This window comes from Trachinotus anak, unplaced genomic scaffold, assembly GCF_046630095.1.
Source record: "Trachinotus anak isolate AG129_WGS33_773 ecotype Australia unplaced genomic scaffold, CSIRO_AGI_Tana_v1 ptg000019l, whole genome shotgun sequence".
Taxonomy (NCBI): Eukaryota; Metazoa; Chordata; class Actinopteri; order Carangiformes; family Carangidae; genus Trachinotus; species Trachinotus anak.
In genome coordinates, this window is record NW_027273870.1 from 7613279 (window position 1) to 7627112 (window position 13834).

At 40.6% G+C, this 13834-nt stretch overlaps 1 long non-coding RNA gene across 1 annotated transcript; it reads right to left on the reverse strand.

Annotated features, from left to right (window-relative positions):
* Positions 1–4429: 4429 nt before the first annotated feature.
* On the reverse strand, positions 4430–11435 carry LOC139636934 (uncharacterized). Its single transcript, XR_011694490.1, has 4 exons — positions 10634–11435; positions 7759–7879; positions 4673–4720; positions 4430–4586 (listed from the first exon to the last, which is right to left on the reverse strand). It is a non-coding gene; the product is annotated as an uncharacterized lncRNA (long non-coding RNA).
* Between the last annotated feature and the right edge of the window lie 2399 nt (positions 11436–13834).

Below are 13834 nucleotides of genomic sequence, written 5' to 3' on the forward strand. Positions count from 1 at the left end.
GTGTTATTTCCCTGATGACCTGTCTCCCCCCATGTGACCTACTTCCACGATGGGTTACGTCAGATCCCATCCACTCTGTAATTCATCTCTCTTTTGTGTATGTGTGGGGCTGTGTGTGTGGGTGTGTGTAGATGTGTGTGTTTGTGTGAAGGCAGGAAGAAGCATGCATTCATGCTTATATCTCATATTTTAGAATAATTCGTCAACCTTTGTAGCAGTACAGAGAGCCGTTGTATGTCTTCCTGTGTGTGTATGCATGTGTGTGTGTGTGTGTGTGTGTGTGTGTGTGTGTGTGTGTGCGTGCGTATTCATATATTCAGAGGAGTAAAGTGATACCAGAGGCCATTTATCCAGAGATCACAGCAACCCTGGGTCTGCTTGTACTGCTTCATTCTTACCAAGAAATCAACCCTGTGCGTCTGTGAATGTGAATGTGTGTGTGTGTGTGTGTGTGTATTCTTATTTGTGTGTATGTGTGTGTTCCCAATAGCAGAGAATCAAACAACCTCCCTACAATGCCTCTCTCTTGTCTATCTGAGGATGCTTCATGTTCTAGTACAGCTCCACCATGGTGTCATGTATTCATCCAGTAAACAAGTGAAGCTATTTTGGACATGTTTTTGAGTTGCACAGAGATAACAGTCAGCATGTCTGTGATGTTTTTGCCACTTACAGCACATGTCAAACATGCTGGCTCGTGACTGTTGAATTATTTAAACCCTTAGAAAAATGTCATGTCCTATTTCAAACATGAATAAGGAAGTTGTGTATGAAATAATGAAACTCAACACAGTTCACAGTTGAGTGTCGAAGTACCAGCATTGAGCTGGAAAGGAATTTGTATATTGGAGGGTGTCGATGGGAGCTACAACACAATGAAAGAGAGATTTTAAAGGTTAGTTCAAATACATAAGCTTCAAGATTTCAGCCCATGAACACTGGTGGAGGGCAGGCAGGGGCGGGGGGTTGACGCGGCCTACACCTCCTCCCCTCTCATAGGGAAATGATCAAAACCAAATAAGATAAAACATCAGCCCTCAGCAGATCGACTCCCTCCCAAAGGGTCTGAGAGTGGTCCAAGGGATGATGTGACAGAACGTGGCACAAGATGGGATTGAGCAACGCTGTTCCCTGGGCCTGAGTCCGACCCGTTGTTCACCTCCACAGTGGCTCAGCCTGACCTCGCCTGTCATCACTGTTTAACATAACATGAATATATTATAACTATTATGTAATATAATAAGGTATATTATACTATTAAATATAATACTATATTTATAATGATTATTTCATATAAAATAATAATACACAATATTGCATTATCATACTTCCACTATATTATTTTACATTATTATGTATATGTATATATATATATATATTTTTTTTTTTACTATACTTTCTTTTTCACCCTCTCCCCATCATCCCATCATGGCACACTCTCTACCTTATAAACCAGCCTCCCCAGATCACAAAACACAGATACATATGATTACCTCTAACATAAACATCTAAACATGCACAAACACGCATGTACGCACACATATTACTGACTCATACACGTCATCATTTTCTTGTCAGTTTTACGTCTCCATAACTGTTCTTGTCTTTGTTGTCATCTACCTGGCTCCCCATTACGTCCTATGTACCTTTCATCATCACACCTGTTTTTATTATGTTATGTCACCAATAAAAAAACGGAGTCCATGTTTCCTTTAATGATGCACATGGTTAATGATGGTAAAGATAAGTGCGTTTAGATAATATTGGTTTCGGAGTTGAGTTCAGATTATATTCCGATGGAAACTAGGCTATCATATACAGCTATATATAGTAGATGAATTTCCCTTTTTACAAGCAAAGAATGATGGATGCACAGCAGGAGGGACAAAAACACATTGGCACAATGTCATGAGAGCTGATATACGGATAGTTTCAGTAGAATCTTGCTGCAAACCAGTAAAATCACAGTTCAGAAGTAAAATGTACGTGGCACTTATTCCTGTCTTTCCAAATGTTTTGCTCTCATACTTTTTAGCATCTCGATGTGTCACTATGTTCACTAGCCAAATGCTAAATTACCTTTTCATTTGGAGGTGGGCAGGTATATAATCAGTACATCTTTTTCACTGAAAACAGCTGCTGTACCTGCTGCCCTGTTCTTTCAAACCTATAGTGATGAAAGGATGACACTCTTTATGACAAATTTTTGACATCTGAATAAATTACATTGATAGTTTATTACACTGACACAGAGATGAAGTTTCTCCTCTAACAGCAAGTTATTCTCAGATAAATCATGAAACCTTTCACGTTAAGACGGAACATTTTTATTTGAAACGTTACGTGCTCTATATTTATTTCTTAATACGCAAAGGTTACCTTGGTGGTGGGGGCAGCTGAAGAGTGAAGCGGATGACTTAGTCCAGGAATAAAAAAAAAAAAAAAAAAAAGTTTCCTCCCTTTCACTGTGTCTCTATCGCTTTCTGTCCTCCCTCTTTGTCAGCTCCCTGCTGTCAGAGATCTTTCTTAAAAGTACATGTCAGAAATGGAGGGAGAAGATGAAGAGGTGGTAATGGTGGCAGATGTAATGTTTGAAGATGTGTGTTTGAGTGTGTGTGTGTGTGTGTGTGTGTGTGTGTGTGTGTGCGTGTGTGTGTGTGCCTGTCAGTGAGGTACAGGTGCTCTTGCAGTGCTGGAGAAAACGGCAGGCTCAATCTGGGGTTTGCTGATTGGCCAATTAGGGACTGTTTCCATGTGACATGCAGCAGTCAATTTACTCTCGCTCAGCTGTCTGTCCCTCTCACTCTTTCACTCTCATCCTTAAGTGCCTCCATCTCCGTCACCACTACCCTGTCTGTCTCTTCCAGTATCTCTTCCCCTTTTTCTTCCTCCCGTTCAATTTGTTCTCTCTTCCTCACCTATAGACTACTTCACCAACCCCAGCCCCTCAAAACCCCCGACCCCCAATCCTGCCACTCCTCTGTCTCATATCTCTCCTCTAACTCCTTGTTGCTCTTTTGTCATCTACAATATATATCTCTTTCCCTTTCCATTGTCCCTCACCTTGCCACAGACACACACACACACACACACACACACTCCTCTCATCCAGCTATACCTCCTACTAATGAGAGAAATGAAGCTTCACTGAACTATCATCCAAGAGTCGATACTGTGGAGAGAATTTGAGGATTTTTTATGAAAACACAACACTGTGGTGCACATCCACACAACAATGTGTGTCAAGACATGAAAAGTTAGGGTACATAGCAAAGATCTGGTCTTCAGATAGAGGCAGACTCTACTGTGTCTGAGAGGATATCCTAAGTCATGGTACAGAATATGGAGTCCAGAGTGTGCCTACAGAATATTAGACTGTCATTGTTAACACCTAACTACTTATACATTGCTGTGACTCGGTCAATGAGCAAAATCAATTATAAATGCAGTTCAGTTTAATATACTTTATTCATCCCTCACAAGGCAATTTGAAGCAAGCACAGTTGCAGACAAAAGTTCATATAACCAATTCATTTACATATATAATAATAATATAAGTACTAGAAACTGTTTAAATATACTAATCATATATTATAACATTGGCCAGTCTACAGCTGACCAACAATGACTAACCACGGAGGCACATATATTAAAAAGCAGAAGTTAAAAAAAGTAAAACAGAGAGCATTTCTTATAATGTTGCTGTTCACAAGTCTAATGCCCAGCGGAATCAGATCTAAAACACATTTGCTTTAAGCGCTCGAAGAGAACATGTGTGTCTTATACTGTCTTTTTGAGGACTCAGTATTGAGCTGTGCCAGGCCTCTTTGTCTTTTGCCAGTAGTTTTGGAGAAACTTGCAACTGATCGTTGTCCTTTTCAGAAAAGGAAGTAAAAACTGAAAAAGTTAAGGGGGGAAAAATGTTGCCAAAATTCTCTCATCTGCTCCAGAAGAGTTAAGTTTATATACGCACATCTATACACAGTGCTTTCACTTGATCTCAATCTGTCTTCAGACACACTTCCCATGTTTCTGAGGGGCTGGACAATCTCAACACTTACACCATGAATGAGTGTTGGAAGACTTGTCTTTGTGTTTTGGTGATTTATCATTTCTTTCGTTTTGTATACATGTAAAGACCCATCACACGGGTCCATAAATTCTTGCAATATAGATCCATGTGATCCAAATTTGGACGATCCTTGCTTCGGTGAAAAGGATTAGCCAACTGGCAGATCGAATTTTGATTTCAATGGCTATTTTAAATGCAAATTTAAATGATATATGCACTTTTTTAAATTAGTCATTACATTAATTGATTAATTGATGAATTTAATCTTAAATCACATCTCTTAAATATACTCATTAGATATGATAAATGCCTTTTGGTTACAGAGATTTGAGAAACACAGATGAGAGGAGAGAAGTAGAAAACAGACAGAAAGAGAGAGAGGGAGGAAGAGGCAGGGAGTGTTTTGTTCATTGCAGCCACCGGCTGTTAAAGGTCCTGATCCTTAAGTCAGTTCAACTATTTACAGGGGAGGTGAAGCAATTCCATCCATGTTGAGGTGTGGGCTGGAAACTGTCTGAGAGATTAAAACAGAGAGGAGGGATTATAGTACCAATCTTTACATCCTCCAACCAGCTGGTAATTTGCCAGTTAAGCCTTCACCTTGTGCGACAGGAAAATGCTGCTCCCCAGAGTGATGTGTCTTTCTTTCTGCAAAATAACAAAAATTCCACTTTTCAATGTTAAGAGAGAACGAGGGAAAAACATATAGGATCTACTTTTCATCTGCCGCAACACAATGGCAGCACACTTCAGTGGCTGCAAATCAGTACAGAAAATGTAGCAAATGCTTGAGTCACAGCCTGATATTGTTGTGGCTCCAATGCTTTTTACGGTCTCCCATAATATAACCACGACTTAACAACAACTGTAAAACCCTGTTCTTTAACTTGCCAACGTCCTCGAAAAGCCAAACGTCTGTTCTCCTGTTTTAATGTAGTTCACAAGACCGTGGTGCACAGCACTCATCACTGTGCTGGGTTGAAATCTGGCTGGCAGTTTCAGCCACATGTCTCCTTCAATACCACACAGCCCAGCAGAAAAGAAGTAAAAGACATTCCAGGGTCGTTGTGGGGAAATCTCGCTGCAAAACCATTTAACATCCTCATATCTAACTAAACATATTGTTGGTGGGACCTCTTAGTCTCGGCTTTGTTGGCATTTTGGCGGACTGCCACTTGTGCGCCGCAAACCATTTTGTTTTCCAGCATCTTCGCTTTTGCCCATCTGTGTTGGTAGCCTGGCTTTCTGATGCTCGGACAAGTTGGGCTGCCAAGGGCTTGTCTGCACATTGAAGCGAGAGGAGAGCAGTGCTGTGTTTGCTCTGTCAGCACTCCAGATTTTTACCCACACACGCGCACACACACACACAAGCACATATGCAAACACGATGTATACATACACGTAGATGCAAAGAGACACAATTATTAGACATGCTCAGACATGCTTGTGTGTGGATATACTTGCTAAAAGTGTATGCGAACATTCACACACACACACACACACACACACACATGTCTGCATGTTGCCACACCAGCTCTTGTCTTCTCCTCTGCTGCCCCTTGTTGAGGGCTTTGATATTGTTTCCAAGCCTGGTTTCCTCTGACCCGCTTTGATGCTGCTGTCTGGTTGTCTTGTCATCTCCCCTCTCTCCTCTTCCCTCTCTCTCTCCCTCCTTTTGGTATGTCGAGACAACAGGGGCACGGGGATCTACTCGCCACTCAGCGTTCTTAATCTCTTTCTTCCTCTCTCGATGTCTTATTTTCTCCTACTGCCTCCGTGCATTTTCGTCCAACTTACTCCTCTTTCTTGTCTGTTCTGATGTATATTTCTCTGTCATGTGGCTTTCATGTTTTTTTCTTAGATATTTTTGCTCGCCTGTGTTCCTGTACAAACTTTTCTAGTATTAGTCAGATTCAGGGACTCCAAAACCTAAAATCATCCTTACGTCCAAACCCAAACATGTGAAACCATCAATACAAAAACAAATGTCTCTCATATGCTTCTGTTGGAGGGAAGGAGGAGCTCCCACTGTGTGTTTTGTGGTGAGATATTCTAGTATAGACCAGGATCTAAGTGCTGATCAATCTGAACCGAGAGTTATATTTTCTTGTGCCCTGACAGGTGTTGATGTTATATGTGGATGTGCACACATGTTGCTTAGTGAGTGCACATGTACAGTGTGTACAAAACCTCCAGTGTCTGTGCAAGTGACACTTGTAATCACGGGTGGTTAGAAAATAAAGACAAGGGCACATGTGAGGTTTAACTGTTAATTTAAAGGTCTCATATTGTATAAAGTGAGATTTCCATGTCTTTTTTGATTATAAAGCAGGTTTAGGTTCTATGTTAATACTGTGAAAGTATCAAAGTGCTGATGCACACAGCCTGTATTCAGAAACCAAGCCTTAAAATGAGCTGGAAGGACTTCTGTAACTTTGTGATGTCACAACAAAGCAGTCACCACCCTCAGCCATGCTCCAAGCCCCGCCCACCTGGACCCACCATCCAACCTTGCAGGATTAGGTTTCTCTGATTGTTTACCTGAAATCCGCTATATTTTTCAGAGAGACTCTCCTCTGATTGGCTGACTGTTTTCTGAGGCTCACTGACCTGTTGTTTCCAGAGCTCCAGAGAGAAGCCTGAGAGAGGAGATGTAAGACTACATTGAAATGGTTTGTGGTGCTTAAAACCACTGATATATCTTCTTATGGATATCAAAACTTCAAATAAAACGCTAGAAAAATGTAAAACATCAAATTTCAGGTTTGGACCCCAAAGGGAGAAAACAGGTTAATTTCCCATGAAAATCCTTCTCGAATTAATTTATTGTTTCTTCTGGGTTTTTCATGGGATTTGCTGACAATAAGAAATTTAGAATCTCATTCATGTTTTTTCCAGCATCTTTTCTCTCTAACTATATGTTTTTTTGGGGGTTTTTTTTTGTTTTTTTTTTTTTGGTTTCCCCCCCCCCCCTTTCTGTTACCCAGTGGTTGAAATGTCATGTTGTATAAATAATCTTTAAAAAAAAAAAAAAATCCATTGATCATGTCAGTTATTAGCCGTGTCCAACGTACTCACAAGATTATCTCTCAATATCAAAGACTCATTTACCGTACACACACATTTAGGTGTTTGGCATTTATCCAACACCTTCCTTCATAATACATTACAACAAGTGCACAAAGTGAAGAACAGGAAGATCAAAGCGGCAAATAGATAATAAATATCAAAGGCAGACACTGACCCAGTAACCTCCTGGAGAGGTCGTCTATCCAAACAAATGTCACTGACCATGCCTCATGCTGACACAGACTGGAGTCTAAAATTACAGACAAGATGGAATCCATTGTGGTCTGGAGCCGATATTCCATACGCACCAGGTTTTTTTATTCTGTTTCATGATTCCCTCGTGACATATCGCTTTCTCTTTGGTCTTATTGTCTTCAATAACATATTACTCTCAATCTCCGAGGAACAACAGCGTCAGGTTTTAGATGACAGCGTCACACTTGAAAGGGAAAAATAAAAAAAATGCAGAAAAGGAATCAAAGCCCATGGAAGAGGAGGGTAAGGAGAGAAAAGAGTGGAGCGGCTTGCTAGGAATCAAAGGACTAATAACTAATTACTTTTCCTGAGTAACTTCCTCACCACTCTTCGTATAACTGCATATTTTTGCGTGTCCCTACTTTATGTCCTTGTTGTCCTTGAAAATGTCCGTGTCCATTACGTGCATGCTTGCACTCACTGGCTGATCAGACATAGATCATTTGGGTTCAGTCTTTCCCCATTACCCCACGGAGTGACGAGCTGTGGAAGCAAGCCACACAGACAGAGGTCACAATGTAATTCAGCAAGATTATTACGCTGGTCACCACATAATTGCATTATTATATGACAGCAGACAGGTAATGCAGCCAAAATGACCAGGCAGCACTTTTATTGGGGAAGTGGGTGTGGTGGTGGTGGTGGAGAGGGGATGAGGGGGAGATCTTTGAAAATCTCTGTAATTTCATCGAATAGCGTGTTGCTGATTAGAAAATTACACTGGCCCTTTGCTGTGGTTGTGGACCACAGGGGATAGGGCCTTTTGTAAAAAATCAATAGGTTTGATTTAAAAAGGACACTTCTTTTTTTTTTTTTTCACCAGACTTTCATCATTAATCAGTAATGCCATGTTTTTGCAACAACGTGCCAACAAGTAAATTTTCTGAATATTCAGGTAATTATTCACACCTAGCCATTACGCACGCGCTGATTTCTAATTCTCCCTGTTGATCCAAGAGGAGCCGTGTGGCAGTGCAGGGCGGGCGCACACACACACACACACACACGCCAGAGACTCTACCGTCACTGCGGCTCCTCGCACAGTTCGGATGTCCTCTGTTTTGATGGCAGCTAGTTAGTTCAGAAATAATTTGTTCTGGAAGGACGCACATCTTCAGGTTATTATGCGACACACCAACTTCCCCAGTGTCCCTCTCATGTATCATCCGCCGCACTCACGCACACACACAAACACACATACAGTAGGTGCTCTCAGCAATAATAACTGAGCGGAGGTCCTGGCCCTCTTTATGAAAAGAATCTGGCCGCGGGATTGGATATGTCTGCTCCAATCAGATGGTAGCATTTTGAGAATGATTACAAGAGCCACAATAGTCTTAATTGTGGCCCCGAGCTCCAGCAATCCTAATGACTTTGGTATGTACCAATAGCTGTGTGTGTGTGTGTGTGTGTGTGTGTGTGTGTGTGTGTATGTGTGTGCGTTTGTCATATAAATGTATTCGCAGAACGGGAAGACAATGTATTATAATGACACGTGTAATATTCTAAAGAGGCATTTTGTGTGGATGTGGGCTTAAGATTGTGTTTCAGCATCTTTTCTGTATATTCATGTCCTTGCATTGTATTCACTCTGCCTCTGCATGATATAATGATTGTTTTTGGTGGTTTGTTTGCTTGTAGGGATTTCTCCAGAGTGAGCTGACTTTTACACACACACACACACATACACACATACACACACGAAGAGATGGAATTACATTTACTCAAGTACTGCACTCAGTTGAGCAATTTTGAGGGACTTTAGTATTTCACTGTTAATTTTTATGCTACTTTGTACTACATTGTAGAAATATTGCACTTTTGACTCCACTACATTTATTTGACAGCCGCAGTTAGTCGTTCAGACTTCAGAGATAAATAACCAACAGCTGACAACACCACCAGCTACTACATTAAAAGGCTGCTTAAAAAAATTCTGTAAAATTTTCAGCATCCATAAAAGTTTTTTTTATTTAATTTGTAATATATTTTACTAATGTATTGCTCTGAAAAGGGACTTTTATTTTTCACACATACTTTTATTCACATGTTTTTTTTTTTTTGTTTTGTTTTACTTAAAGCTACATGAATTGATTTTTTTTTTTTTTTTTTTTTGCCACATGGGGCAGTGGAACAAGCTGAAATTCAACACTGATATATCATCCGCTTGTAAAGTTGTTGTGGCAAATGCATTAGCACCTATTTGCCTATTTACACACGCAGCAGGAACAGAACAACGTTCCCATTCATTCTGGAGTCATGATTTCGGCCATCATGACAAAAAATAAGACCTCCTTTAATCTTTGTTTTGGTCTCCAGGAAATATCTGGTTCATAAACTGCTAAATGACAAGTCAGTTGCTAACTTCAACATTTGATGGTGGAGAGGTGATGTACAATGGTTTCTAATGGAAAGAGCTTCCTGCTTCTGCTGGAATCAAGGCTGATGAGGGCAGAGTCTGCCGGCCCAAAACCCAAAGCAATGAGCTAAAAGATGCTCAAACACTTCCTAGATCTGAAGGGAACTACAGAGTCAGGTGATGACTCTTTGTCACTATACGCACACCTTTTCACATTACACCTCACTGCATGTTTTATATAAAATGTGTTATGTGTTTTCCACCACTTTCCACCTCACCCATCCAAGTGAAGATGCTCCTCACATGTGAGCTGTGTTTATTTCAGTGGGTCAAAATGATAATTTAGGCCACAAAGCAGGAAACTAAATATTCTAGATTCGTCAAATGATCATAGTCTAATCAATACTGTATGTATAATGATTTATATGATATGCATGTATATTTATTCTGTGTCTAAGTGATATAACATTTTCTTTCTCTTCACAATAGGACGTGGGTGTGGGTGATGATTTTGACGGGCTGACTCTGGTAAAAATGTTACCATGGGGGTTTCATGTTGCCAGTAACAGAAAGCACAGAGAAATTCTCTTTCCACTCTCTATCATTCTCAAGGACACTCCAGCAGGTTACCTTGTTATGGACAAGTGGGCATGAATCCATGCCCACTCTTTTAACCATCACACTGGTAAGAGATTGCGACCATCCACCCATCCATCTATCCATTTTTTGCCACTTATCTTGGTAAGGGTTGAGCTGGTAAAAAGGTAGGTAAAACAAGCCAAATGTTGTTTTTTTTTTTTGGCAATTTTGTCCAGCTGCTCCTCAGGAGTCACACATCACTTCCAGGCCACCCGAGGTTACGTTCCAGTCATCCTTACCTGATTTATGTCCGGAGGGAGATGCCTGAGCAGCATCCTTGCCAGGTTCAACTGGCTCCACTCAGAGCTTAACTCACAGGTCCTCTTGGATTTGTGCGCATCTCGCCCTCTTACAGAGACGCTGCCTGCAGCCTGCACAGAGGCATCACTCTGACTCTTTGAATCTTTGTTCTTATTCTTTCAGTCACTTGTAGCCGTAAGTGAGGTTTGACAGGGAGACCTAACACTGAGCAGCTATACTGTATTTTGAGAGCTCTGCCTTTTGGATCAGCTCCTTATTTACTAGCACAAGCCAATAAGCATTGGCATTACTGCAGACTTTGCACCTTACCGGCAGTCGATCTTAAGCTCCCTTTTATACTCATGTCACACTCCTCAATATGCTTTACATTACCCACCTGAATTGATGCGATGCTTTTTTTCTTTCTAGACAAATGTTCAGGTCCAAAAATAGCAGATTTTGCTGCTGTAGTAAAGTAAGTCTGAGTTTTTATCAGTAATACACATTAAATTTAGTTGAATGTAGTTAGTTACATCAATTTGATAATCAATAGATTGTTTCAGTCATTTTCCCAGAAGAAATGCTAATCATTCTCTGTTAGCAGCTTTTCAAATTTCAGCATCTCCTGCTGTTTCTGTTCCAACTGTCGGATGGACAAAACTATTTTATTTATTTATTTATTTTTTGTATTTGCTTACTTTTTGTTGACATAATGTTGAATTGATTAATCAATAAGGGAACTGATGGTAAAAAAAAAAAAAAAAAAAAGTTTGCTGACATTCAGTTGAGCCTTCATTTGAGTTCGGGGCCTCTCAGCTGTCAGTCGCTAAGCTAACATTAGCTGTTGTTGGAAGCAGTTGCTCCTGTCAGTCGCTAACTGTCAGCTGCCAGCTTACCACTGTGACATCTTATTCTTTGTTTCTATGTGTGTGAATATGAATGTGTAAATAAAGAAGATGTGACATGAGGGTCTTGTGAGCTTTAGAGTTGTTAGTAACTTTGCCAACACAGTTTTTTAGTCTTGGTGGTGGGTGGGTTCGAGTAAGAAAACAATTCATGACATTTGACAGATGTTGTCAAATTTCGGAAGAATGTATTTTTTTGCTCGAAAGTTCTCCACAGTGTTGTGAACTCGGTATTGAGAAACGTGTGTAACTGCTTGTAGAAAGCTGTAATTCTAAGGAGCTACACTAACCCTGATGTGAAGTTTAATAGACTTGTGGAAACCTATGGCAGAGTGTCCACCACACAGTGTAAGCTGAGGTCATGAGCACCACAAAGAAGAAGAAAAATAGAGGACTTATTGAGATTTTTAAATTTGTATATTCATGATTTAACGAGCGCTTGCAGCAAATTCTAGCTATTCACAGCACTCTCATACTACCAGTCATTTGAAGGCTGTTTCACTGTGCAAAGAAAGATACATTTTCCTTTAGCTGCTTTATTTCAGTAACATGCCGTTTTGCAATCCATCCACTTGTCAGTGCGCTTTCAGAACTTCTGAAGTTTGACCTTCAGGAAGAGTCTTCAGATGTTGGCCTTTCCATGCAGGTGAAGCAGATTAATCTGCTATTATACGAGCACCAAATGCACCGCTCCTCAAATCCATGTGGTTCTGAAGGGATGTGTTAACCACAACAATATTCAGAGCCCTTTCAGAATCATCTTATCCACCCTGTGCTGCTGTTTCTCACGGATAAGAAGGCAAATTGCAGGGTTAAGAAGGGCTCGATTAATGACTGCACTTTTAGAGAAGAGAGAGAGGCAAGACACACAGAGAAACAGAGACATTTGCAAGTCTAATAGCATCCTGGCTGTAATGAACAGTGTTTCTGGTCATCCTCTGAGCAGGGAGGAAGTAATAGCCCACAACAGGTTAGAAATAGGCAATGGACTGAGAGTGAGGTGGTCAGGTCAGGTAGAGGGTGCCAATAATGAATACCAAATAGGCACGGATCAATAAACAGCTGTGTATTTGTTACAAGGGGACATGGTGTGCTTTTCAGTGTGTGTGTGTGTTTCTGCACGTGTTCATCTGTATGGATGCACATTTTAGAAGACAGCACACCAATGATTTTACATAGCTCACCGTGCTTCATTTTTCCCTAACAAAATTAAAAATTGATTTTTGCATGCTGACTGTATGAAATAGTAGTGCAATGTATGTGTGTGTGTGTGTGTGCGTGTGTGTGTGTAGATTTAAGTCCACCAACTTAATGTAAGGTTTCCAGAAGACCCACATTTTTAAAGGGTCAAAACTGCACTTTAATTCGCACATAATTTGTCCACAGAGTCTGTGTGTGTGTGTGAGTGTGTGTGTGCATGTGAGTGTGTGGGTCTGTCAGTCCAGTAAGTCTAGTTCATGTGTGTACTCATGCCTTCCAATAGGTCAATACATATCCCATTTGTATTTGATTATCTGAGAGCAATGTGGTGCATTCCTAATAACTGCCTCCTTGTGGCACCAGAAGATGGCAGTCAAGCCTTTCCTCACACACGCAGCCAGTGTGGCTCCTCTCACACAGAGAACTGTGGCAGCAAAATAGAGGCCTCTTTTATAGCAGGACCACAGAGGCTGAAGGTGTGTTTTTGAGCTTCTCTTCTCTTCTCTTCTCTTCTCTTCTCTTCTCTTCTCTTCTCTTCTCTTCTTTCATGTCTTCAGTGTAACTAAAACAGAGGTTTTTCCTCTTACTGTTTTCCATCTGATGAAACTCTAGAAAAATAGGATATTAGTTTTAGTAAATGACCACATTTACATTGTAGATAAAATAAGGTGTTTCACCACACAATTGGCCTAGATCACATAAAATGTAAACTCTACTACTCAACTAATATTCTTATAGCAGTTCCCTCTCTCTCTCTCTCTCTCTCTCTCTCTCTCTCGCTCTCTTTCTATCACAGGCTCACAAAAAAGCTGGAAAACAAGACATTAGGGTTGTGCAAAATGTAATTCTGGAGGTAGACAAACAACACGTGTTTAATACTGTCGCCATAGCAACAGCTCACAGTAGGGGAGAGCAATCACACACACTAAACACACTCCCACTCGAACACACACACACACGCACACGTATTTTATAATATAGTCATGAAGCAAAATGTACAGCTGATCGGGAACTACAACATAGACAGTGCATTATAATAAGTGATGGTTGGGCGGTTCGTTTAGTTTTAATTGATAATTCATACTGATGTGTGCA